Source organism: Schistocerca cancellata, chromosome 2 (genome assembly GCF_023864275.1).
Source record: "Schistocerca cancellata isolate TAMUIC-IGC-003103 chromosome 2, iqSchCanc2.1, whole genome shotgun sequence".
NCBI classification, from domain to species: domain Eukaryota; kingdom Metazoa; phylum Arthropoda; class Insecta; order Orthoptera; family Acrididae; genus Schistocerca; species Schistocerca cancellata.
This window is the reverse complement of record NC_064627.1, coordinates 1,145,884,068-1,145,909,076: the sequence shown is the minus strand read 5'-3', so window position 1 is coordinate 1,145,909,076 and position 25,009 is coordinate 1,145,884,068.

Genomic DNA, 25,009 nt, shown 5'->3' with positions numbered 1-25,009 from the left:
TTCCTTTCCTCTCCGATTCTGCGTAGAACCTCCCCATTCCTTACCTTATCAGCCCAAGACGGTAAATCACATCGTCATCTGCAAACAATCTAAGACGGCTACTCAGATTGCCTCCTATGTCGTTAATGTATATCAGGAACAATAGAGGGCCTATAACACTTCCTTGGGGAACGCCGGATTTAACTTCTGTTTTAATCGATGACTTTCCGTCTATTACTACGGGTCTTTCTGACAGGAAATCACGAATCCAGTCGCACAACTGAGGCGATACTCCGTAGGCACGCAGTTTGATTAGAAGACACTTGTGAGGAACGATGTCGAAAGCTTTCTGGAAATCTAAAAATATGGAAACAATTTGACATCCCCTGTCGATAGCAATTATTACTTCATGAGTATAAAGAGCTAGTTGTGTTTCACAAGAACGATATTTTCTGAAACCGTACTGACTATGTGTCAATATATCGTTTTCTTCGAGGTACTCCATAATATTCGAATGCAGTATATGTTCCAAAACCCTACTGCAAATCGACGTTAGTGATATGGGACTGTAATTGAACGTATTACTTCTATTTGCCTTTTTGGGCATTGGTGTGACCTGAGCAATTTTCCAGTCTTTAGGTACGAATCTTTCTGTGAGGGAGCGGTTGTATATAACTGATAAATATGGAGCTATTTTATCACCATACTCTGAGAGGAACCTGACTGCTATACAATCTAGACCGGACGCCTTGCCTTTAAGTGATTTAAGCTGCTTCGTTACACCGAGGATATCTACTTCTATGTTTCTCATCTTGGCAGATGTTCTGGATTGGAATTCATGAATATTTACTTCGTCTTCTTTGGTGAAGGAGTTATTCTTTTGAAAGCAACACTGTCACAGTATATTTGTATTATACCATCAAAATACCAACAAAATAGTAGAAAATAACAATGATTTTAAAACGTCTGAGTTCTTGGAACAACGCAATTTTATTTCTCAAACATCTTCACTGTATTTTTTCTTTTTTTTCGGAAACTTTTAAGTTGATGAGGAATGTGTTGACACCAAGCAAACGAAATAAACCACTCGTTTGTGTTAGTATAGCAAGTCATCTGCAGCTCAGGGAATACAACCGTTGCTCTAACGTTTCATCCACACTGGTTGTTAGGTGCGTTATTGGTGTATACCTTAAAGAAGCTGGCACTTGCGTTAACAGGTAATGACTTCTGCGACATTTGTGACAGTCACTATGAAAAAAAAAACTATCTGTTTCCCAGACAAGATATAATGTTTTAATTGTCATGTTTCTTTAATCGTAGGGTGTACAAATTGCACTTCTAATACAATCTAAAGGGTACCATAAAAATCCGATTATCTGGCTCATGAAAATAACTTAATTGACCACGGTTACAAAACGTTCCTTGCGGTAATGTTCTTAAAGAGTCCTTAACTCAGAGTGTTCGGGGTACTGGTCCCGTGTTCCGCACAGCGCTCCACTAGCAGAAATTCATTACACGACGGCAATTACGTTTCGCTTTGTGGTCCACGTATTAATTTTCTCCTAATTTACGTTGATAATATCTCGCTAATTACATTTCTCGCGTTCTCGTTCTTGCACTCATTCATACTTTCTTGCAGTGAAGTTAATGAGTTCATCCACTTACCTGTTCCAAGAACTGTGTTTCGTACGTCACAGTCACAAGTGAAAATTTATGTTAATTCTATCGTAAAGGACGGACACAACTGCGGTCTATAACCTTGTGCTCCCCCCGTTTGCCTGAGTTATTTAGGCTCTAGTAGTGGTTTTAATATTACGCCGGTCGCTGTTGCAATGATGTTGGGCATGCTATGGTATTACAGTTTTTTTTATTGGTTCTGAGCACTGTGGGACTTAACATGTGAGGTCATCAGTCCCCTAGAACTTAGAACTATTTAAACCTAACTAACGTAAGGACATCACACACGTCCATGCCCGTGTTACAGTTTTAGAATAACCAAAGAACATTACTTAATTACAGGCAATTCCATACTTACCAGTCTTTTTGACAAGGATGGGACACGTAGTTGGTCGTGGCTTTGCAGTAGGAACCACCCTGTCTTTTTCCTGAATTAATTTAGGCAATCAACGGAAAACCAGGATGGCCAGATGAAGACTGGAGCTTCTACACTCCGGAATACAAGGCCAGTCTGATTAAAACAGAGCTACGTCGTTCGGTTTATGCCAGTACACAATATCGTTTTGCGAAGAGGTTGTTTAATAATGCAAAACGTTAGTGTTCCACTATTCATTCATTTCCCGCTATCGCCTAGCGCAAACGCTACACGCACCATACACACACTGTGCGCTGGCATCATAACTATAGCGTGATTCCATTTTATGTGACGTAGTTTTCCGTTCGATAGCCTGAAAATTTGAGTCAACATCCCTCTATTATGACTGAAATATTGAGCTTATAAAGATGGTAATACGTTGCTATTAAATAAGCGCTGATAAAAAACTTTCAGTTGGAAGGGGGAAGTCCAGAATGTGTGCCAGTCAGACAAAATAGCCGTGAGTGTTGAGGCAATCATCACAGCAACGAACTAGGTTGACGGTACAGTTTGGTAGAGTACCATGCCCCGCTGTGTGACGAAGTCCATAACTGCCCCCTGCATACGTTCGTCCGAATCGTCGACCCTTCGAGGTCCTTTCTAAGGGACCAAAGGCGGTGTCATCACGTGGGAAGTGATCAGGACTACAGGGCGGGTGCTCCAGTTGGCGTAACTTGTGCGTTACGGGGACATGTGTTATCACGCAGCATGGCGCTCCATTTCCCAATCGTGGTTTTTGACAGGCCATGCTGCCCCGTACACATTCTTCGTTCTCCGAGAGATGTCTACCGGTTTTCGTCCTTCCGTAGCCAAGAAAAGAATAACAGCACGTTTGTTCTCTTTGGACGCATTTGGTAATAACGTAGCCATAGTTAACGTTCCTGCATTGACTGCAGGTACGTCGGCAGGGTAAGGCACACTAATCCCTTGTCTACATGTCGGTACTTATATCTCCGCATTGGAGTCTGACTATGCTGCATATACGCTGCAGCAAAGCCGTCAAATGAAAACTTGTTGATCGCCCCTTATACGTTGCAGAGCTTTTAGGTCTTGCAGACAAAGAAAAAAGCACAGAAAAGAATAACGGAAAGAAACGTTGTGTGTAAGTGTTACGTGAAATGACAGACGTTGGACTATTATTATTTACTACCACTACAGTATGTTATCTAAGTAATCTTTCTCTTCACAGAATGTGTTACTTAACACTAACTAATATAATAATTCCAATCCCAAAGAAAGCAGGTGTCGACAGATGTGAAAGTTACTCAACTATCAGTTTAATAAGCCACGGCTGCAAAATCCTAACACGATTTCTTTACAGACGAATGGAAAAACTGGGAGAAGCCGACCTCGGGGAAGATCAGTTTGGATTCCGTAGAAATGTTGGAACACGTGAGGCAATACTGATCCTGCGACTTATCTTAGAAAATAGAGTAAGGAAAGGCAAACCTACGCTTCTAGCATATGTAGACTTAGAGAAAGCTTTTGACAATATTGACTGGAATACTCTTTTTCAAATTCTGAAGGAGGCAGGGGTAAAATACAGGGAGCGAAAGGCTATTTATAATTTGTACAGAAACCAGATGGTTGTTGTAGGTGTCGAGGGGCATGAAAGGGAAGCAGTAGTTTGGAGGGGAGTCAGACAGGGTTGTAGCCTATCCCCGATGTTATTCAATCTGTATATTGAGCAAGCAGTAAAGCAAACAGAAGAAAAATTCGGAGTAGGAACTAAAATCCATGGAGAAGAAATAAAAACTTTGAGGTTCGCCGAGGACATTGTAATTCTGTCAGAGACAGCAAAGGACCTCGAAGAGCAGCTGAACGGAATGGACAGTGTCTTGAAATGAGGATATAAGATGTACATCAACAAAACCAAACGAGGATAATGGAATGTAGTAGAATTAAATCGGGTAATGCTGCGGGAATTAAATTAGGAAATGAGACGCTTAAAGTAGCAAATAAATTTTGCTATTTGAGGAGCAAAATGACTGATGATGGTCGAAGTAGACAGGATATAAAATGTAGCCAGGCAATGGCAAGGAAAGCGTTTCTGAAAAAGAGAAATTTGTTAACATCTAGTATAGATTTAAGTGTCAGGAAGTCGTTTCTGAAAGTATTTGTATGGAGTGTAGCCATGTATGGAAGTGAAACATGGACGATAAATAGTTTAGACAAGAAGAGAATAGAAGCTTTCGAAATGTGGTGCTATAGAAGAATGTTGAAGATTATATATTTAGATTACATAACTAATGAGGAGGTATTGAGTAGAATTGGGGAAAATAGAAATTTGTGGCACAACTTCACTAGAGGAAGGGATCAGTTGGTGGGACATGTCCTGGGGCATCAAGGGATCACCAATTTAGTATTAGAGGGCAGCGTGGAGGGTAAAAATCGTAGATGGAGACCAAGAGATGAATACATTAAGCAGATTCACAAGGATGTTGGTTGCAGTAGGTACTGAGAGATGAAGAAGCTTGCACAGGATAGAGTAGCATGGAGAGCTGCATCAAATCAGTCTCTGGACTGAAGACCACAACAACAATAACAACACTTAACTGCCTTTCTAGTTAAGTTCGTTTTAGTAATCTCTTTAATCTCCTTGAGCGGTTTCTCGTACAGTTTTATTTCTCGTTAGGAAAGGACGTTTTGAGTGTCAGGTTAATCTCTGTTGGTAAATGTAAGTTCAGTTTGTATATTGTTCCAGCGTCATGTACAGTGCTGTTTTATCGCTGAAGTGAGTAACTGACTTTAAATGTACTCACACGATGTTCCTGCATCTTGAAAATGTACTGATATTGTGTGCATTTGTTCGCCAGAAAAGAATTTCGTGGCTTAAAATTCAGTGTATGTATGAAAATGTAGCTAAAAACAGTACGTCTGCAAATATCTTGATTTGTTTACACCCCTTCCCCTGAGAAAAAATATTGATTTCCATAAATTTCTTGTTTGTTGCACAGTCTGTAGAGGCACCACCTACATTTAACTAAAGAGGGTTATTTTCCCTGAAAATCGTGGCATTTGTTTTCTTTATGTTCAGCGCCAATTTGTTTCTAATTCACCAATTTTAAGGTTTCCTTTAGGTATTCATTTGCTTTATCTGCAAGGAGTTATCCTGTCTTCTCAGTGCCTACTATATAACTATAAGCAGCAAGGTCAATTTTTACCCACTGATTAACATTATTGGGAAGTCACTGATGTAAACCAGGAACAATGTTGCGATATGTTACGCTGAGGAACACCTCGATAAATGTATTCTGGTTCTGTTAAGAATTTCACTAAAAGTTTCGCCTCATTTAAGATTTCTTTTATCTCTTTTACTAGGTATGAAAGGAACCAAACTATGTTTCTTATTCCTAATGAATATTTTGGGCAGCAGTATCAAAAGTATCGGAGAGATCTGCGGATATGCTTGTGACAAACTCATCGTTGTCGAGAGTATCATGTACCACTTTTTGGGATTCTATTATGGCTGATTCTCACTCCTGCCACTTCGAAACCCAAATTGCGACTCACTTAGAAAGTCTCATGTATTGAAATACTTAATGAATTTGACTTTCATAATTGGTTCTATTGTTTGTGAGAATCGTGGAAATAGGAAATCGGCAGGTGGTCTTTTACATTACCTTTCTTTAGTAGAGACACAACTCTTGTCTGTTTTAAATTGTCTGGAAAGCTTCCTCAGTCGAATGATTAATTTATTATGTTTGTAAAGGAACATAGAAGTACTACATCTACGCCTACAGCCCTTTTATTTTTCAAGTAACATTATCGTACTGAATGCGTAATTGTTTAGTGACGTTATATTTGCTTAAGGGCGTTTTTGTTCTACTTGATAAAAGCTCATTCATATAGCTTGATAGGTGCTGCTGATCTATTATTCTATTCCTCTCCCTTACTATTAAAATCTTTTTTCCTCGTTTTTTTCCTCTTAATGACGAAGTGAAAATGAGAGTAAGGAGATTAATGAGAAGAGCATTCAATAACTAAAAACTCTGAGAGATTTTGGTCTTACGTAAAGTCAGTAACAGGTTCGAGAACCCCTATTTACGCACTGCAACCATACTGGCACCAAAGTGGAAGACAAGAGAGAGAAGGCCGAAATACTGAATTCGGTCTTCCAGTAGGGTTTCACCGCGGCAAACCGCAATACGGCGCCTCCTTCCGATTGTCCTACGACCGGCGAAACGACGGATGTTGGAGTGACCTGTTGTTCGCGGAAGAGAAGAGCAACTGCAGTCGCTTAGTGGCAGAAAGCCATCAGGACCAGATAAGATAGCTGTAAAGATTATGCGAAAGAAGAACCAAAGCGTACCTAGCGACTGAAAAAAAGTGCAGGTCATTCCCGTTTTCAAGAAGGGTCGTAGGACATGTGCACATAATTATTATCCTCTATCGTTGACTTCAGTTTGTTGTAGAATTATGGAGCATGTTTATTGCTCAAGAATTATGTTTTTAGAGAACGAAAATCTCCTGTTTAAAAATCATTACCGAATCGGCAAACAGAGATCTTACGAAAATCAGCTGGCTCTGTTCCTTCATGATATTCATAGCGCCTTAGACATAAGCGCTCGGGTTAATGCCGAGTTCTTTGACTTCTGGAAGGCATCAACACCGTACCGCACCGCTGTAAAGTGAAAGAAATCCGGGCTTACCGACTATCGGACCAGATTTGCGACTGGATTGTAGATAGAACTCAACACCTCAGTCTTAATGGTACAAAATCGACAGATGTAAAGGAATTTCTGGAGCTCCCGAAGTGTGAGACGACCATTACTGTTTACAGTGTATATTAATGATCTAGTAGAGATCATCTGAAGCTCTTTCAGGCTGTTCGTAGATGATGCGGTTGTGTATAACAAAACAGCAACACCAGAAGATAGTAATGATTTGAAGAATGACCAGAGAATTGATAAAAGGCGCAGGCTCTGCCTGTTGACCTGAGCGTAAATACATGTCACATATTGCGCACATGTAGGGAAAGAAACCCACTACTGTACAGCTACACCACTGATGACAAATTATTGGAAAAAGTGTATACCGTAAAATATATAGAAATAACTATCTAGAGCGCCCACGAAAGAAGAGGCTAACGAAGTGCTTGTTCCACCTATTCCTGAGTATTGTTCATTTGTTCATCACTCTGGTCTCCTGCCGTGTAGAACTGTTAGAAGAAATATAGAGAGAGAGAGGGAGAGAGAGAGAGAGAGAGAGAGAGAGAGAGAGAGAGAGAAGTCCAACGAAGAGCTGCGCGATTTGTCAAGAGATGGTTTAGTCTGTACATTACAGAGATAATAAAGAAACTCCTGTGGTAGACTCTACAAGAGAGCCGTTGTGCGTCACGGAAAGATTTACTATTGAAGTTTTAAGAGAGTACGTTCGGGGAAGAGTCGGCAACATATTATCTCCTCGCACACACACCCCGCGAAATGATCACGACGGGAAAATTCGAGAAATACGTTCTTCCGGTGCGCCATTCCGAGTGGAATAGGCAAGGGGAGATCCGTTAGTGGTACTCGAAGTACCTCCAACCACAAGCCATCCGTTGGCTTGCGGAGTATTAAATCAGATGCAGACGTAGACAGCCCAGGCTGCCTTTCTTCTACTCTCTGCCTCGTATTTCTGTTAAAAGGCTATTTTCACTGTAAGCTGTTGCTGCTTTTATTTTGCTATTAAGAAATCCGGCAATGCTTCGCAATTGTTATACATATTTGGCCGTTGGATATAGGTCGTAATCTCGTCTCTGTCCATCTCCTGTCCTTCCCATCACCTCCTTCCTCCTCTTTCTGTCCAACAGCTTACTCCCCCTCCCCCCCCCCCCCCACTCGCTGTCCGTATCCACTGCCCTCAACTGTCCACGTCCTTCACCCCCCCCCCCTTTCTCACCGACCATCACCTTGTTCCTCTTTCCACCCCACCCCCCAATACATATCCATTTCCTCCTGTGACTCTCTGTGCATCTCCTCTTCCTCCTCTATATGCACTTCAGCTGTGTTTATGGTTATTGCTAACGATACCTTTATTGGGAGTTGTAGTCGGCTTTGTTTTTTCTTACATCAGTCTTCTGACTGGTTTCATGTGCCCCGCTACGAATTCCTCTCCTGCGACAACCTATTCATCTCGGTGCACCAATTGCAACTTATGTCCTCAATTATTTGCAGGATCTAATCCAATCTCTGCTTTCCTCTACAGTTTTTACCCTCTACAGCTCACTCTAGTACTTGGAAGTAATTGCGTGATGTCTTAAAAGATATCCTAGTACCCTGTCCCTTCTTCTTGTCAGTGTTTTGTATATATCCCTTACCTCGCCGATTCTACGGAGTACCTTCTCATTCCTTACCTTATCCGTCCACATAATTATCAAAATTCCTTTGTAGCAGCGCTTCTCAAATGCTGCAATTCTCTTCTGTTCCGGATTTACTAACAAACAATGCTATGCCCCAAAGGTACCTTCTTACAAATTTCAACCTCATATTAAGACCTATGTTTAGTACTAGCAGACATATCTTGGCCAGGAATACCTTTCTGCAGTGCTAGTCGGCCTTTTGTATCCTCCCTGCTCCTTTCGTCATTTTTTGCTGAGTAGGCAACAGAATTCTTTAACTTCGTCTACTCCACAACCCCAATTCCGATGTTAAGCAGCTCGCTGTTCTCATTCCTGCTACTTCTCATTCCTTTCGGCTTTCTCGCTGGTCTCATTTCTACCACTTCTCATTATTTTCGTCTTTCTTCGATTTTCCTCTCAGTCCATATTCTCTACTCATTAGACTGTTTGTTTCATTCATCAGATACTGTAATTCTTCTTCACTTTCACTGATGATGGTAATGTCATCGTTGATATCGTTTCACCTTGAATTTTAATTTCACTGTTGCACCATTGTTTTGTTTTCGTCCTTGCTTCTTTCTTCGCAGTTACCTTCTTGTACCTGTGTTTCTCTTTCCAACATCTGCACCACAAATTTCCAACTTCAAGTGTGTCTCTTCATTCCTTAGTATTTCCATATTGAACTTCTTTAGGCATTGGATCCTTATGATTAGTCTCTTAAACTTCGATCTACTCTTCGCCACTAAACTGTACTTTGTCTGATAGCTTTCGTTACAATCTCCACTGCATCACTGATTGCTCATTGACCACTTCGCTTAGGTACTGGTTTTACCCTTTGGTCTCGATATGGACTGTGGCTCATACTTGACCAGTTAACAGCGTCGTGTCGATAGTTCGTTACACTCCGTAGTTGCATAGGTTGCTACTGACTCGCCCCTGTTGCGGCGTGGGATTAGCCGAGCGGCCTAGGGCGCTGCAGTCATGGACTGTGCGGCTGGTCCCGGCGGAGGTTCGAGTTCTCCCTCGGGCATGGGTGTGTGTGTGTGTGTTCGTCCTTAGGATAATTTAGGTTAACTAGTGTGTGAGCTTAGGGACTGATGATCTTAGCAGTTAAGTCCCATAAGGTTTCACACACATTTGAACATTTGAACTTGTCCCTGTCGTGTCGGGTCAGCCCTTTCGTGAGCCCTGTTGCTCGACTCCGCTTTCGGTTTGAGTCCTGTCCGCAGGCGGCCTTTCCGCCCTGCGTCGCCGTAATATCTCTCCTGTTTTCCTGATGTGTACATCCGTATCCAGCTACTCGCGGATACAGAAATTAGCGACGAGGCAAAAGGAAGTTGTTTCGTAGCATGGGAGCTAAACTGGTTATCGCGCTCGAGCGACAGCAGCAGCTGATACACCACCAGCAGCAGGTACAGACAGACTTGTTACAAGAGTCGCTTCAGCTCTTGGCGGACAACCATCGTGCGCTGGGGGCTGCTCCGCCCCGAGGACCGGCACCCCCTGCATTCAACATGACACTCCCTCCTCCGTCCTTTCCTCCTTTCAGTCACTTATCTGCCTCGACTGAAACAAATTTTCACGATGTTTCAAGTCACGGGATGTTTCGTTGTAGCGATCGTTCATTCTGTCTTGGGCGTCGCCGGACACGATTTTCCTCCACCGAAAATTGGCGTCTCTCTCTGTCTCCCTCGCCTTTCAGGAGATATGAGTTCTGCTGACTAATTATTATTCCCAGCGGTACCATGTTGTTACCTCCAGGCTATAATTTCATCAGTACCATAAAAAGAAGGACCAATCATATAGCCCGTGGTTCAATGACTTGCAAGGACTTAGCCGATAGTGCTATTTTACATGCGCCAATCAAGGCTGTAAGGCTTCCTGTGCCGACTCCTTGATTCGTGATACGGTGCTTCAACTGGGATCTGACCCGGAGGTTCGCACGGCGGCGCAGAAACTGGACAACCGGTCGTTAGCTGCGCATCGCTCATCCGTTCGAAATTGCGCAGGCGGCTAACGAACGTCGCACGTGGCGGAGGTTCACACGCCACCACGTGCACCACCCCGGCGCCTTGAACGTAGGACGACCGCCAGGCTGCAGAAACGTCGTGATTCGTCTTTGTCCGATGCCTGTACGACTGCTGAGCCTCCAGTCGCCCCTCGACAACGGCTACGGGGGCCGCTGCCAGTGTTTTCCCTCTCACTCCCGGCAGGCTCTCCAGGTCGCTGGAGGATCCAGCTGTGGCAAGGAGGGGCGCCTCTGCTCGGTGTTTCGCAGGCGCATGACCCGCCCCCACCACGCACCGCGCCCACACCAGGACACGGTACTCGGACTGTAGGGTGACCCCTTCACTCAGAAATTGTTTCTCGTACTTCGCATGTCTCACCAGGACATCCCCTGTTTTCGGGTGGACAAGGGGGCCACCGTTCCTTTGGTCAATCAGGCGGTTTTTGTCCGACTGGATTCATGTACTTCGTCTGATATCGTTCGTTACTATCTCCACCATCCTACTGATCACTCATCGACGACTTCGCTTTGGTGTTGGTTTTCCTCCTTGGTCTCGATTTGGATTATGGCTCGCACTTGACCGGTTGACAGTCATGTGTCGGAAGTTCGTTGCACCTCATTGCTGCATAGGTCGCTATTGACTTGCTCTTGAGCCGGTTCCGCCGTTTGGTCAGTCCTGTTACTCGACTCCGGCGTGGGTTTGAGTCCTGTCCGCAGGCGGTCTTCCCACCCTGGGTTGTCATCGTTTGTATCCTTTCTGATATGTGCTCTGGTATCCGGCGGATGTAGCAATTAGACCTCGTGTCCATGCTAGGAGAGGGATTCCAACGGCAACCAACCATCAACGATTTGGTATTACCCAGCAGACAGAACTGCAAGCAAACCCAACAGCTTCGTTGCCTCTGATTTTCCACCTGCAAACTCTAAGCGCAACTTCTCCAACGAAGCTGTTGGCGATCGCTCCTAGGCCTTCGTTGGCTAGTGTGTACGCGCCTTCATAGCAATCAGACCACGGGCCTACATTCCGTCTGCGGCTGCTCACGTGTGCACTCCCTCCTACCAGCGTTCTCCAGTCACCCAGCAACGAGCAGGAGACAAACCTAGGTCAAATACAATTGATATCTGGAAAGATGTCATGCTTGCACGGCACAATCCTGCCCCTCCCCCCCTCCCCTCCACTCTTCTTGAGCTTGAACCTGCGAGTATGGCAGGGGCTAGGTACGAGTAGATTTTCCAGCATGATGGTTCCCAATGGCGACCATCAGCTGGCTGATGTGAGCCCTAACTAATTTACCGATAGAAAAGTCATTGATCAGGAAGCTTATTGTACATGTCTTTTGGACTTCCTTGCACAGTCCTACAAGTCGGGGTAGCGTTTTAGAAGTGCCCATCAGAGACTCACCTGCAGTTCACACTGAGAAAAAGTGCTGCTACAACAGAATTCCTTAAATTGACGAGATATAAATCTGGCGCACTGCCGCTAAGCAAAACTTTCGGGGTCACGAAATAACTAACAAACAAGGTGCTTCGCATCGACATGACCAAGATGTACCGTTCAGTACCGTTCAGCACGGGGTGTGATGCCTAGGTAATCGCTGAACACCCTGTCCATCATATGACTCGCCCTATTTGAGATAAGATTCCCCACCCAGGTGTTGAGTTTGGGTTTTGCTCTCAAGCATTCCTCGCACTGGCCCACTAATTTACGAACGTCGACACTCAAAGTGGGCCAAGTGAGGTGCTCCTTGATATTCACAATTGTCTTATACACCCAACTGATGCCCTCCTCACCAGAATGGAGAAAGTACCTCAGTATCAGAGCGATCAGCTTCTCAGAGAGGCAGATTCCAGCCTACCTGTCTTACCAGCTACAGAACCAGAGTAATCCGTTATTGATCGAATACGCTGACACCTCTTTTCTTCCATTAAGTTACTCCCTTCTGTGGCAGCGTGTTACTCGCCGTTTCGATGTGCTTCTCAGGAACGGCTATCGGTACGTCCATGATCTCCTTTAATATTTAAGGTTCGTCTTGTACCAAACCCTCAAGACAGCTCTCCGTGATATGGAACCCATAACACAGCTGCTCTCGTGTGAGCAACTGCGTATCATATCCCGTGCAAGCACACATATTGAAACACAAACCATAACTTCAAAATAAAAATAAAATAAAATCAAAATTCTATGTTTGGAAAACCGTTCAGCTCAACCTCAGCCCACAAGCAATCATAACAGTGCTCTGTGCTACAAGAGTTGCAGTGAGTGTATGAGGTAGGGTTGGAGGGCTGTGTTTGTTTGAGATGGTTGAGCTGAGCTTCGTTTATTTCCATTTTGTAACAACAGTAGAATGCACATCGGAGATTCTGGCGCATCTTGTTCGTCCTAACAGTGACAGCGTACCTACACTGTCTGAAGTCAGCTGTGATAGAGCCTCGCAACAGAGACCAGCAGTGTATTCTGAAGCAGAGAACTCGTCTAAGTCGCAGGTCCTTAACTGGCAGCGCCAGCAAGTTTACTTTCTGGCCCCTCCTATAGAAGGCAGGAGGCAGTCTAATGTCATCCACCAAAGTCGCTGTAATCTACAAACTCTCCCTTTATCTTAAAGCAACTCACCAATACAATTATGAAATTTCAGAATTCTAAACTGATAGAGTTATTTGAATCTGAATTTTTGGACTCTAAAAATTTTTATTCCTTTAACTTGTACTCCAGGCCTACAAATGTTTCAGTAACTTAAAAAGAACTCTGTCGCTTGAAGGCATATAATAACAAGATACTCAAACGATTTTAATTAATTTACGTACCTTAGGCCTAGAAACTTGCCAAGCAAACCGAATTAATAATACATCACAACCTAAAAGATATACTTCCATGCACTGGTCATACATACTAACACGACGTAACACACTTGCGACTTCATAGATAAACAAATAACCAATTTTACCAGCCACCCGGCGTGTAGCAACAACGTTTACCAATCTGGCCTTCTAGTATACTTACAAGGAAACTGTCCAACCCGACATGTCGAAACTTGCCCTGAGTTTTTTTTTCTTTTACATTGGAAGAATACACTGAAAGAAAGGCAACGTGAAAATTTTAGCTATCAAGATACACTGTAATTATTTTCTAAGAAAATGTTCAAGTTTTCCAAATTCTTAGCTCGCCAAGCGCCTGGAGAAGTGTACACTCCTGCCGTAACTGTAGCAGACACATATCCTTGGCTGATGGCACTCAGTAAACAGATAACACGGACTACGTTATCGTAATTTGTAAAGAAAATTCCAGTTTCTATTTCCAGTTTCTCTGACACAATAGTTCAGTTTTTATTCGCTCTAATTTTCAACTCATTTAATGTCCACAATATACACATCAAAAAAAGTATTGTATCACCCCGGTTCCCAGAACTCGTGAAGATAGACGTTGACTGTGGATATTGTAGCATAGCCAAGGTCCTCTTCACTGTTCAGAGATGCCACTAAACCCGCCCGAAGATGTAAACAACCATGCATGAGCAGCCGATCAGTTCGAGTCATTCCACCAGGAAGGAGGTACATGGCTCGTGCTGTGTGTAGGTCAACCATGCCTACATGGTCAATACTGCGGATCGATCGCTTCCGCATTGTTACTTTGTCCCAGGAAGGGCTCTCAACAAGATAAGCGTGCAGGCGTCTCGGATTGAACCAAAGCGATGTTGTTCGGACATGGAGGAGATACAGAGAGACAGGAACTGTCGATGTAATGCCTCGCTCAGGCCGCCCAAGGGCTACTACTGCAGTGGATGACCGCTACCTAGGTATTATGGCTCGGAGGTACCCCGACAGCAACGCCACCATGTTGAATAATGCTTTTCGTGCAGCCACAGGACGTTGTGTTACGACTCAAACTGTGCGTAATAGGCTGCATGATGCGCAACTTCACTCCCGACGACCATGGCGAAGTCCGTCTTTGCAACCACGACATCATGCAGTGCGGTACAGATGGGCACAACAACATGCCGAATGGACCGCTCAGGATTGGCATCACGTTCTCTTCACCGATGAGTGTCGCAAATGTCTTCAACCAAACCATCCTCGGACACGTGTTTGGAGACAACCCCGTCAGACACAACGCCTTAGACACACTGTCCAGCAAGTGCAGCAACGTGGAGGTTCCCCGAGGCTTTGGGGTGGCGTTATGTGGGCCCGACGTACGCCGCTGGTGGTCATGTAAGGCACCGTACCGGCTGTACGATACCTGAATGCCATTCACACCGATAGTGCACCTGTATCCGCAGCATATTGGCGAGGCATTCGTCTTCATGGACGACAATACGCGCCCCCATCGTGCACATATTATGAATGACTTACTTCAGGATAACAGCATCGCTCGACTAGAGTGGCCAGCATGTTCTCCAGATGTGAATCCTATCGAACAAGCCTGGTATAGATTGAAAAGGGCTGTTTATGGACTACGTGACCCGCCAACCATTCTGAGGGATCCACGCCGAATCGCCGTTGAGGAGTGGGACAATCTGGACCAACAGTGCCTTGATGAACTTGTGGATAGTATGCCACGACGAATACAGGCATTCATCTATGCAAGAGGACGTGCTTCTCCGTATTAGAGGTGCCGCTGTGTACAGTAGACTGCACCACCATCCCTGCAGGTTTCGCTGTGTGGTGGTACAAGACGCAATGTGTGGATTTCATGAACAACAAAAAGGGCGGAATTGATGTTTATGTTGATCTCTACTTCAATTTTCTGTACAGGTTCCGGAGCTCTCGGAACCGAGGTGATACAAACCTTTTTTATGTGTATAGTTAGCTGTTGCTTTTGCGATATCGCTAAGTGTTAACAAAGGAGATAAAACCGAATTAACTTCCTTTATGTTTTCGTGATATACACTTGCTAATAGCGTCTTTGGGTAGTTTCCAGAGTTTTACAGTAATGTGGAATGGAATCTTGTTTTCAAGCTTGCAAAGACCCAGTAAGAAAAAACGTGTATGCATTCGAAATAACCTACTTCTCGTGAGGACCGACGTATGTGTTGTTTATTAGCTAATTTCTAGGACATTCAATCAATGATGTTGACATTCCGTTATAAACTGGAAGATTTAGAAGAAACAGGAAATAGCTTGACGATTTCGTGAAAGGTGGCTTGAACGATGATTGTTGTGCTAAGTAAAGTCCATAACAAAAACAAAGTACCTTTCAACCCCAAAGAAAACATGTAAAAATGTACAGTAAAAACTTTCAGAGTGGTGGGAAAAGACTGTAAATTTTTTTACTAAACGTAGGAGGGAGAAAACGCTTAAACTATAGAAGTTTGCAAAGCCGATTTCATGTCGTAAAGAGTGAACATAAATAGTATAAACAGAAGAGATTCTTACACAAAGTACGAAATATACAATGAAACTAAACTCGTAAATGTGTGAAAGAAAAACTATTAGAAAAGTTTAGAACTGCTCGTTCGAGTCAATGCCCCGATACCGTTTTGGTTATTGTTACAAGGCCATATCAGTCAGTCATCCAGACTGTTGCAACTACTGAAAAGGCTGCTGCCCCTCTTCAGGAACCACACGTTTGTCTGGCCTCTCAACAGATACCCCTCCGTTGTGGTTGCACCTACGGTACGGCTATCTGTATCGCTGAGGCACGCAAGCCTCCCCGCCAACGGCAAGGCCCTTGGTTCATGGGGGGGAGGGGGGGATTGAGGGATGTGCCGTAGGAATTGTTATAAAACATTTAATGTCAACAAATGAAAATGCTGACTAATTGAAGTCGTCTGTAATGTTGCAGCACACGCTGCCTTGATGTCTCTTCCTCTACTAGTCGCTTGCGTAAAAATTACATTTGCATCTATTTAGTTGTGACATGAACTGCAAAAAATGGTTAAAATGGCTCGGAGCACTATGGGACTTAACTACTGTGGTCATCAGTCCCCTAGAACTTAGAACTACTTAAACCTAACTAACCTAAGGACATCACACACATCCATGCCCGAGGCAGGATTCGAACCTGCGACCGTAGTAGCCGCGCGGTTCCGGACTGAGCGCCTTAACCGCGAGACCACCGCGGCCGGCATGAACTGCAAGTTACTCAAAAAATTAAAGAACGGAGACACTCTTGGTATTATTAAAGTTCTTAAAATTCACATGTGTGCACTCTGAACTCCGCGTTACGCGACGCAACCTTTCCTTGTCACGGCTGCGTCTGCTTATTCGCCGATTTGCGTGTTAGGCAAGAAGGGCTGTACACAACGCTATTATAAGCAGTTATTCGTGCGGCAAAAATGAGTAACTTCTTCAACATTTTTTTAAAAAATTCTTGCAGTTGGTCTTAGCAACTAAAGTGCTGACAGTGTATTTGTTTCGGTGCCTTCCTCCCACGTGAAAAATTTCAGCGTAGGCTTCGACAAGTCGTACTGGACCATTCCCTTAGCCACATTGTAAAAGTGCTACTTCTACTGGGTAGCGAACCTTACAAATAGCTTAGTTCTAGTCAGCACCAGAGTTTTGGTACTAGCTTTGGTGTTAATAATAACTTGCACTGATAACTAACTGGGGCCGAGAACTGCAGAGCTCACTCAGTGTATTTGAGGTGGCCACATGACTTGTAGCTTACACTAAGGCACTAGGAAGCTGCCGCTCTGTTACGTGGAACCAATACAACAACCGTAACATAGCTACTAATGCCGTTCGGAACAGCCAGCACTCAGGACGCAAGGACATTCGGTCAGACCTACATGGTAGCTTATCTACAATAACGACCACCACAATGTCCTTCTTACAGACGTCTTAACGAATTCCAGCCACACGCAAGCAAATACTGACTTCATTATTCAGACATGAATAGCAGATGTTACAGCACTCATCGGTCACCAAACGGAGTAAAACACGAGCAAGTGCGTCAACAGTCCACTATGCCGGACTGAACTAAAGCCACTAACACACGAGCATCCTACACGCGACTGTTTCGCGGTCAGGTTAGCAGAAAAGGCTCCAGATCAGGGAGAATTCGCTTACTTGAAGCTGAAGGAACTTTTCGTAAATAAACGTTTCGTACCAACAACGTCACGTTGTATTAAATAATACACAACCGTAACTGCGGCGTCCGTGGTAGACGAGAACTGCACACTTAACGAGTCACTTTAGTCCTAGTTACACAGTTGGCTGGGTAGAGAGAATGTTGATGCAGAACATTAGTTTCGATAGTTCTGTTATCATTACCTACGCCAACGCTCACAACTACGCCAGCTTATATCAGGAAGTTGCTGGCACACAATAAACAACTTAAGTAACAGCTAAATAAGAAACTGCCAAAGAAACTGCCCAGTGCAGAAATCCCCTCAGCCTGACAACCACAAATTTAACCGAACAGAAATGAAACCTGATCCTGAGCGAGTATAAACCACGCAACCAAAGTATTTACTCGGACCCCAATGCAACGATGTAATGCAGACAGTAGCAACCAACACTAGTGTCAAGCAAGGTAAAAGACAAGCAGTCTAAAACAATATCTATGACCCAGTTTCACTACTCGCTATGTCATCAACGAAATCACTGCACGACTCAGCTATCCATCTTGTTACACGAACGCAGGAGTCCAACGACATCGATACCGGAAAGAACTACTCGTCCAACAAAGTCGCATCTGCCATTCACTGCCACAGAACTGTCGCTGTCCTGCAGGAGAAGTTCCACACGCTATCACACCAAATGGTAAAGACGATGGTGAAGTTTGGTTTGTGGGGCGCTCAACCGCGCGGTTATCAGCGGCCGTACAAATTTCCAACTTTTGCTCAGTCCAAACTCGCCACTTTCATGAATGACGATGAAATTATGAGGACAACACAAACATCCAGTCATCTCGAGACAGGTGAAGCGATAACGCGACCGCGAGACCACGGGCTGCCGACACTCGGATCCTTACAACGCGGTAGAGGAAGCACAGAAACAGAAACATATTCCGTAAATGCGGCGGTTAAAATTGCCAGACGGTTCAACACCCGGCAGAAATGAATGAACAGGGAAATGTCAAATGCCCAACAACAAATGTCATCATCATTATAGAGAGATAAACGGACATTCTAAAGTACTTGCATCGGCTCCAGCATGCTTGCTCTAACAAATGACTTCCACCAAGGGATAGTAACCATCAGTGGAATATTATTCCTTGTGGAATTTTTAACAGTTCAACTTGAATTAATTCTATAACAAAGCCAAAACTTTTAATTTTTCACAGACCATTATTTAATTTTTCCTTGAAAGTCAGCCATATCCTCAGAAGCTATGGAGATAAGACGCTTATGATAATTGATTGTTAGCTATCACCTACCACAGACAGATTTCCGAAGATGCTCAGGAATTTTTAAATTCTTTAATTTATTTATTTGATGCCATCTGAGAGGAATCACTTGCTGCCAGTTTCACTAAACACTGCAGATTCATCAAGTCTCTTAACAAGGTACTGATCAAGACAGGACCATTTGGGAAGCCGAAAACAGGTGGTCCACATCCTTCTTTCCCTCTTTTTTTTGTCATGAGTCTTCTGACTCCTGTGCCAACCTTTTCATTTCAATGTAGCAGCTGCAACCAATGTCCTCAATCATTTGCTACATGTGTCCCAGTCTCTTTCTTCCCCTAAAGTTTTTTCCCTCTGCAGTTCCCTCTAGTACCATGAAGGTATTCCCTGATGTCTCAGCAGATGTCCTGTCATCCTATTCCTTCTTCTTGTCAGTGTCTTTCATCTATTCCTTTCATCACCAACTCTGCAGAGAACCTCCTCATTCCTTACTTTGTCAGTCCACCTAATTTTCAACGTCCTCCTATTGAATCATATCTCAAATGCTTTGGTTCTCTTTTGTCCCGATTTTACCACAGCTCATGTTTCATTGCCATAAAGTGCTGCGCTCCAACAGTATATTCTCAGAAATTTCTTCCTCAAATTAAGACCTATGTTTGATACCAGTAGACTTCTCTTGGCCACGTATATAAAGACACAGGACAGAAGTAGCCAGATCGGTACAAGGGAGATATTTCTTGAAGCGCCCGTGTTTAAAGCTGAGCTTTGTGATCATCGCCCTAAGCATTTGTAAGAGTGGCTTGTTATCATACCAACAACGAGGTGGTGTCCATGGATGTACCGCTGCATACACTCGTCCCTTGATCAAGGAAGATACTCGCCACTCTTTGAGTCATCTCTCTCTCTCTCTCTCTCTCTCTCTCTCTCTCTCTCCTCTCTCTTTATCTCTGGATCACATACATCTAGTTTAATCCATACCTAGGAAGCTTCTGTGACCTCTTATGCCATTCACTAACTCGAAAAGGGTCAGTTGAATCCATTTTGTGAATCTTAACAGTGGTTAGACCGTTTGACGTACCGCTCTGTGACGACTACACGTAACATTTTGAAAGGGGAGGTGCTACCTTTGATTTGTTTAATCACTAGTGCACGACCTGTCTTACTCGCATTATCGCCTATGTATGTGCGTGCGTGAGCGGATACGTTGAGGAGAGTATTCTGAAGGAGCCTCCAGTATGGCAAGAGTCCACGTTTTGCATTGCCACTATTACTTGATGGGAGCAAAAAGTAGACCCCAGAGAGTCTGCCTATCGGTGAAAGGGTGAGTGTTAGCTCAGTACGGCTGATCAAAGTGTTTCGTATTCTGCCCCTGCTCTCATGGTAACTTCCCCCACCACATGTCACTGGGTGGAGTTACGAAGTAGCGTGTCTTCTGACATTCTGTCGATGGCGCTGGGACTGTAAGTACTGGATGCTAGTATTTACACTCTACTGGTACCTGGACAAATATATTGGTGTTCCTTAAGCTGATTTTAGAGTACTGCCTCGAGATGACAGGGTATTTGTGTTGTCCTCATCATTTCATCATCATCCAGGAAAGTGGTGAAATTGGACTGAGCAAAGATTGGATAATTGTACGGGCGCTGATAACCACGCAGTTGAGCGCCCCACAAACCAAACATCATCATCATCATCATCATCAGATTTTAGAGTATGATTAATTTCTTTGTTTTTCAATCGTGATATTTAAGTAGACGTTTTGCGATCTCAGTTTCATTTTCTCTTTACATATTTGCGCTTAACTTCGTGCGGTTCTGAGAACTTGGGATGATCCCTTTGCTCCGACAATAGGCCTACAGATTGTTTTCGTTTTTGCCATAAAATGTTGAAGTGTACGTAACATATTAGTTGATCATGCGATCCGACTTTCCAGTAATCCGTGTGTTTATTTTTGAATCGTAATTTTCCGATATCTTCATGGGTTTGTCTTTGTGTTCACTTGGGAATCACTTGCCTATTTCCTTTGCCATGTGTTGATGTCTTCATTACTAAGGTAAATCCGAGTTGTTCAAATAGAAGGCTGTAATGTGTAGAATCAAACGAATACTCATACATAATAGGAGCTACTAGTAGCTTTCCACTTCTGAATTTTCTAGGAGAAGAAACGTATTTGGCCTTCATCCTACCTGGAGTAAATCCGTGTTGTTCAGGTAGGACATTATAATATGTAGAGTCAAACGAATACCTATATAAAGTGGGAATTTCTATTAGTTTTCTGTTTCTGAATTGTCTTGGAGATGTGACGAGTGTGGCCTTCAGCCTACCTTATGTTACCTGTTACGCTATTAGATCCAGTACGTGTTCCTCAAGTAGAAAGTTATTATGTATAGCGTCTGATGAATACCTGTAAGTAACACGAATTTCTACCATTTTCCCATATCTGAATCGTCTTTTAGATAGAGCGAATTCAGCCCTCAGCCTACCTCAAGCCCCCCTTTAAGTTATTACAACAAATCCGTCTTGATTCAACAGGAAATCATAATGTGTAGAATCAAACGAATACCTACATGTAACAAGGATTTCTACTAGTTTTCCATTTATGAAATCTAGAGACATTGTAATTTCAGCCTAATTTGTGTCCCCTCCCCCGTGTTATACTGTTAAGAGACAAATCTCATTGCTCAAACTGTGGATAGTGAAGTGGTGGTAGTTGTTGGGATGTTTAAGGGGGACTAAACAGCTAAGGTCATCAGTCCCCCATGTGGATAGTGAAGTGGTGAATGGGCTGAATACCTACATGGATGCTGGATTTTTCTTGGTTTCTATTTTCTGAATGTGTTTGTGATAGTGTGATTTTTCGCCTGTCATCACATGTTGCGAATTCCGCCATTTCGAATCTGTACACTGATCACTATATCAACTGATTAGAGTGAGCAAAATCATTGTCTGTTCATTCGTGAAATATCTTTTGGTTGCTTGTTTAAGAGTATTTATTTCCATGGATGCATCCTGTAGAAATACCTCCCCAGCCCCTATGCTCATCACTAACACTATCGATTGCTCACTGATCATTGGAATAAGAATAGATCGCGAAATAACTGTTGTTGATTTTCTATGCGAGGGTGTCCGCAAGTTAACTGACTGCTTCCTCCCTAATATAGCTCGCCATTTCTAACAGCCTGTGCAGTGTTACGTGGCTTTATGCTTAATTACAAACTTACTATTTTATCCGTTGATTTGTTTTCACCACGTAACGCCCGCTGTTTACGTCTTTCTTCGTTACTGAGCGATTTATCACTTTTCGTTCTGACGCCGCAACTCTTCCTTTCCTATATCTTCACTACTTTTTATCTATATAAATGATAAACTATTGGTTTTGCCGTTCAACAACTTTTTAATTACTGTGGAAGTATTACAGGCATCGGGTCCCACCTAATGTGTCACCCTCCCATGCGTTTTGCGTGAACCTTTCAATACCCGATCGATCTGTTTACAAAGAGAAAGCAGAATCTCTCTTCCTTTGACGTCGTCCAACAACGACCTAGGAAGCTCGACGCCCTCGCTGCCCAGGCTCTTCCATGGCTCGCGGCAGTTTGCAGCATTCGTTTTATTCCTCGCCCACTTGCCGCTACGTCGAGCTTTCGTGGTGATCGTTGGGCAACGTCTTCCACGTTATCTGCAACATAAATAAACTTTCTTTTCACAGTATTTCTGAAAACCCAAAAACAAACTTAAAGAACATAATAATAATAACTATTCTTACAATTATTCGTATAAGTCTTGGTCGATTTAATGAGGGGTGGGACAGGGCTAAGCCTTGTGACAACACACCTGTCTGTGTTAGCTTATGTGTTCTCACTTATTTCGCCCATTTCTTTGACTCAAGTCTTTATTTATGGAAACAGGTTTTATCTGGTGACGTTTCCTTTGAACAACATGAATGTACAGGGTGTATTAAAAAGAATCGTCCGATATGGCACGCCTATATTTCTGAAACTAATAAAAAAAGCCGCGCGTAATGACCGCGCGGTTTGAGGCGCCATGTCACGGCTTGCGCGTCTCCTCTGGCCGGAAGTTCGAGTCCTCCCTCGCGCATGCGTATGTGGTTGTTCTTACGATAGGTTAGATGTCTAGGGACCGATGATCTCAGCAGTTTGGCCCCTTAGGAATTCACAAACATTTGAACATTCTGAATAAAAAAATACAATGAATTTCGTTTTTTGATGAACGGGAGTGTCAAAAAGTTTTTTTCATAGTGTTTTATAGTTGCTCAATATGCTCCCTTGAGATGCATGGCATATGTTAATGCCGCATCGAAACTGTTCCCACACTGCAGCGAGTATGTCTTGAGTTACAGCTTCCACAACTGCTATTGTGCGATGTCTCAGCTCATTCATTGTTGTTGGAAACGAAGGCACATGAACAGTCTTTTATGAATCCCCACAAGAAATAATCAGGTATAGAAGCCCACCTTGATGCAGCTTGATTCACGTGAAGTAGCATATGGTACAAAAGTGGAGTGAGGTACAACCGACAGATGATACAGTATGTATCAGTCCCGTGGGAGAGTCCACCAATTGTACTGAACTTCCTTCTGATTGGTCGGCACGTTTGGGTGCTAGGCGCCAAAACGCCTAACTTCTCTTGTTAATTATTTATATACTTTTCATTATATTTAGCCCAATTTTTAGTATTACAATCTATTATGATTACCGTAAGTGTCTATCGTTTTTGTTTATTAAATTTCACTTGTTTTGAGAAGCATTGTATTCTATTGTAATGTGTTGTATGGGATTTGGGGGGGGGGGGGGGGGGGACCTAGAAACTACGGAGAGGCTTCGTCCCCGCCGTATCCCCCAGTGCTACACAACCCCACAGCAGGCTCGACACCGCCGTCCCAAATTAAACCCAGGGCTATTGTGCGGTTCGGCCCCCAGTGGAGCCCGCCTTCCCCACTCGTCTCACACCAGGCGAGTGTAACCCCATAGTTTGCGTGGTACAGTAATGAAATAAAATAATGGTGTACGCGTACGCGGAGGGAGTGATGGCGTAGCAATCGCCGACATAGTGTAACTGAGGCGGAATAATGGGAACCAGCCCTTATTCGCTGAGACAGATGGAAAACCGCCTTAAAAACCGTACACGGACTGGCCGGCACACCGGACCTCGACCCTAATCCGCCGGGCGGATTGGTGCTGGGGACCGGCACGCCTTCTCACCCGGAAAGCAGTGCATTAGACCGCACGGCTAACCGGGCGGGCTTTTGAGAAACATAAGAGTAACGATATTGCAACGGAAGTGCTAGGACACCTTAGGGTCGCTTTGGCTGCGTTAGTCACTCTGTTTCGGGAGTTCTGGAGGGCTGGACACGTGTCTCAGTATAGTGCGTTACTTAGATGTGAATACGTAATAGTCACTCTGTTTCGGGTGCTCTTCAGAACCGGACATGTAGTACTCTATATCGGGCGTAACTTTGTAACATCCACGAGATAAATTTTAGCTACAGTCCGACGAGAGGAAATTATGCCTCTAACAGTTATAAACATTATCTATTCGACATATAAAAAGAACAGTGAAAACGATGATAAATATTAATAATTTATATAATATTTTATGATGTAATTGGACATATCGATGTGTATCATACAAAGACAATGATAGTGGGAAATTCCTTTTATGATCTGCGTTTGTCTTCCTTTGTTTTTACCTTTTGTCGGTTGGCTTTTGTAGGTTGTGGACGCATATCAAACTGAGGTCTATTAAGAAATTATAATTATTTGTTAATTATTACTTGAGAATAGAGTTCATTATTATTATACATATGAGTGAATAATTATTTGTAATTTTAATTCCTCCCTCAGTAAGCATTATCTGTGTTAATTATTTCTTTCCGCTGCAAGGAGCGCAGCCATTGATGATAGCGATTTGTATCGCGTTTTTGTCTGTGTTTTCCTTAGAAAAAAAAATCGAATTTTTGCTTGATGAAGTCTAAATAGTGCACTATACGAAAGTAAAGTTTAATAAGCATTTCAAATACTTATCTTATTTGCTCTAACAATAGAAAGTCTCTATCAATTGTCTGCCGCCATCTTAAGAATTATCTCAGCGGTAAATTGAAATTAAGCACCTCTGCAGACATAAATGCCGAACGTAATACAAATGTGTAAAAACAAGTGTGCACCGGTGGTCCAGAACTCATTTTAATGAAAATAATTCGAATCAGATTGGTTCTTTAAAAACAGTGCTCATAGCACGATCCTTATAACAAACTTTTCTAGCTGATGTATGGAGCCGAAATTAATTAAGCACGAGTTGCGAAGAATATTG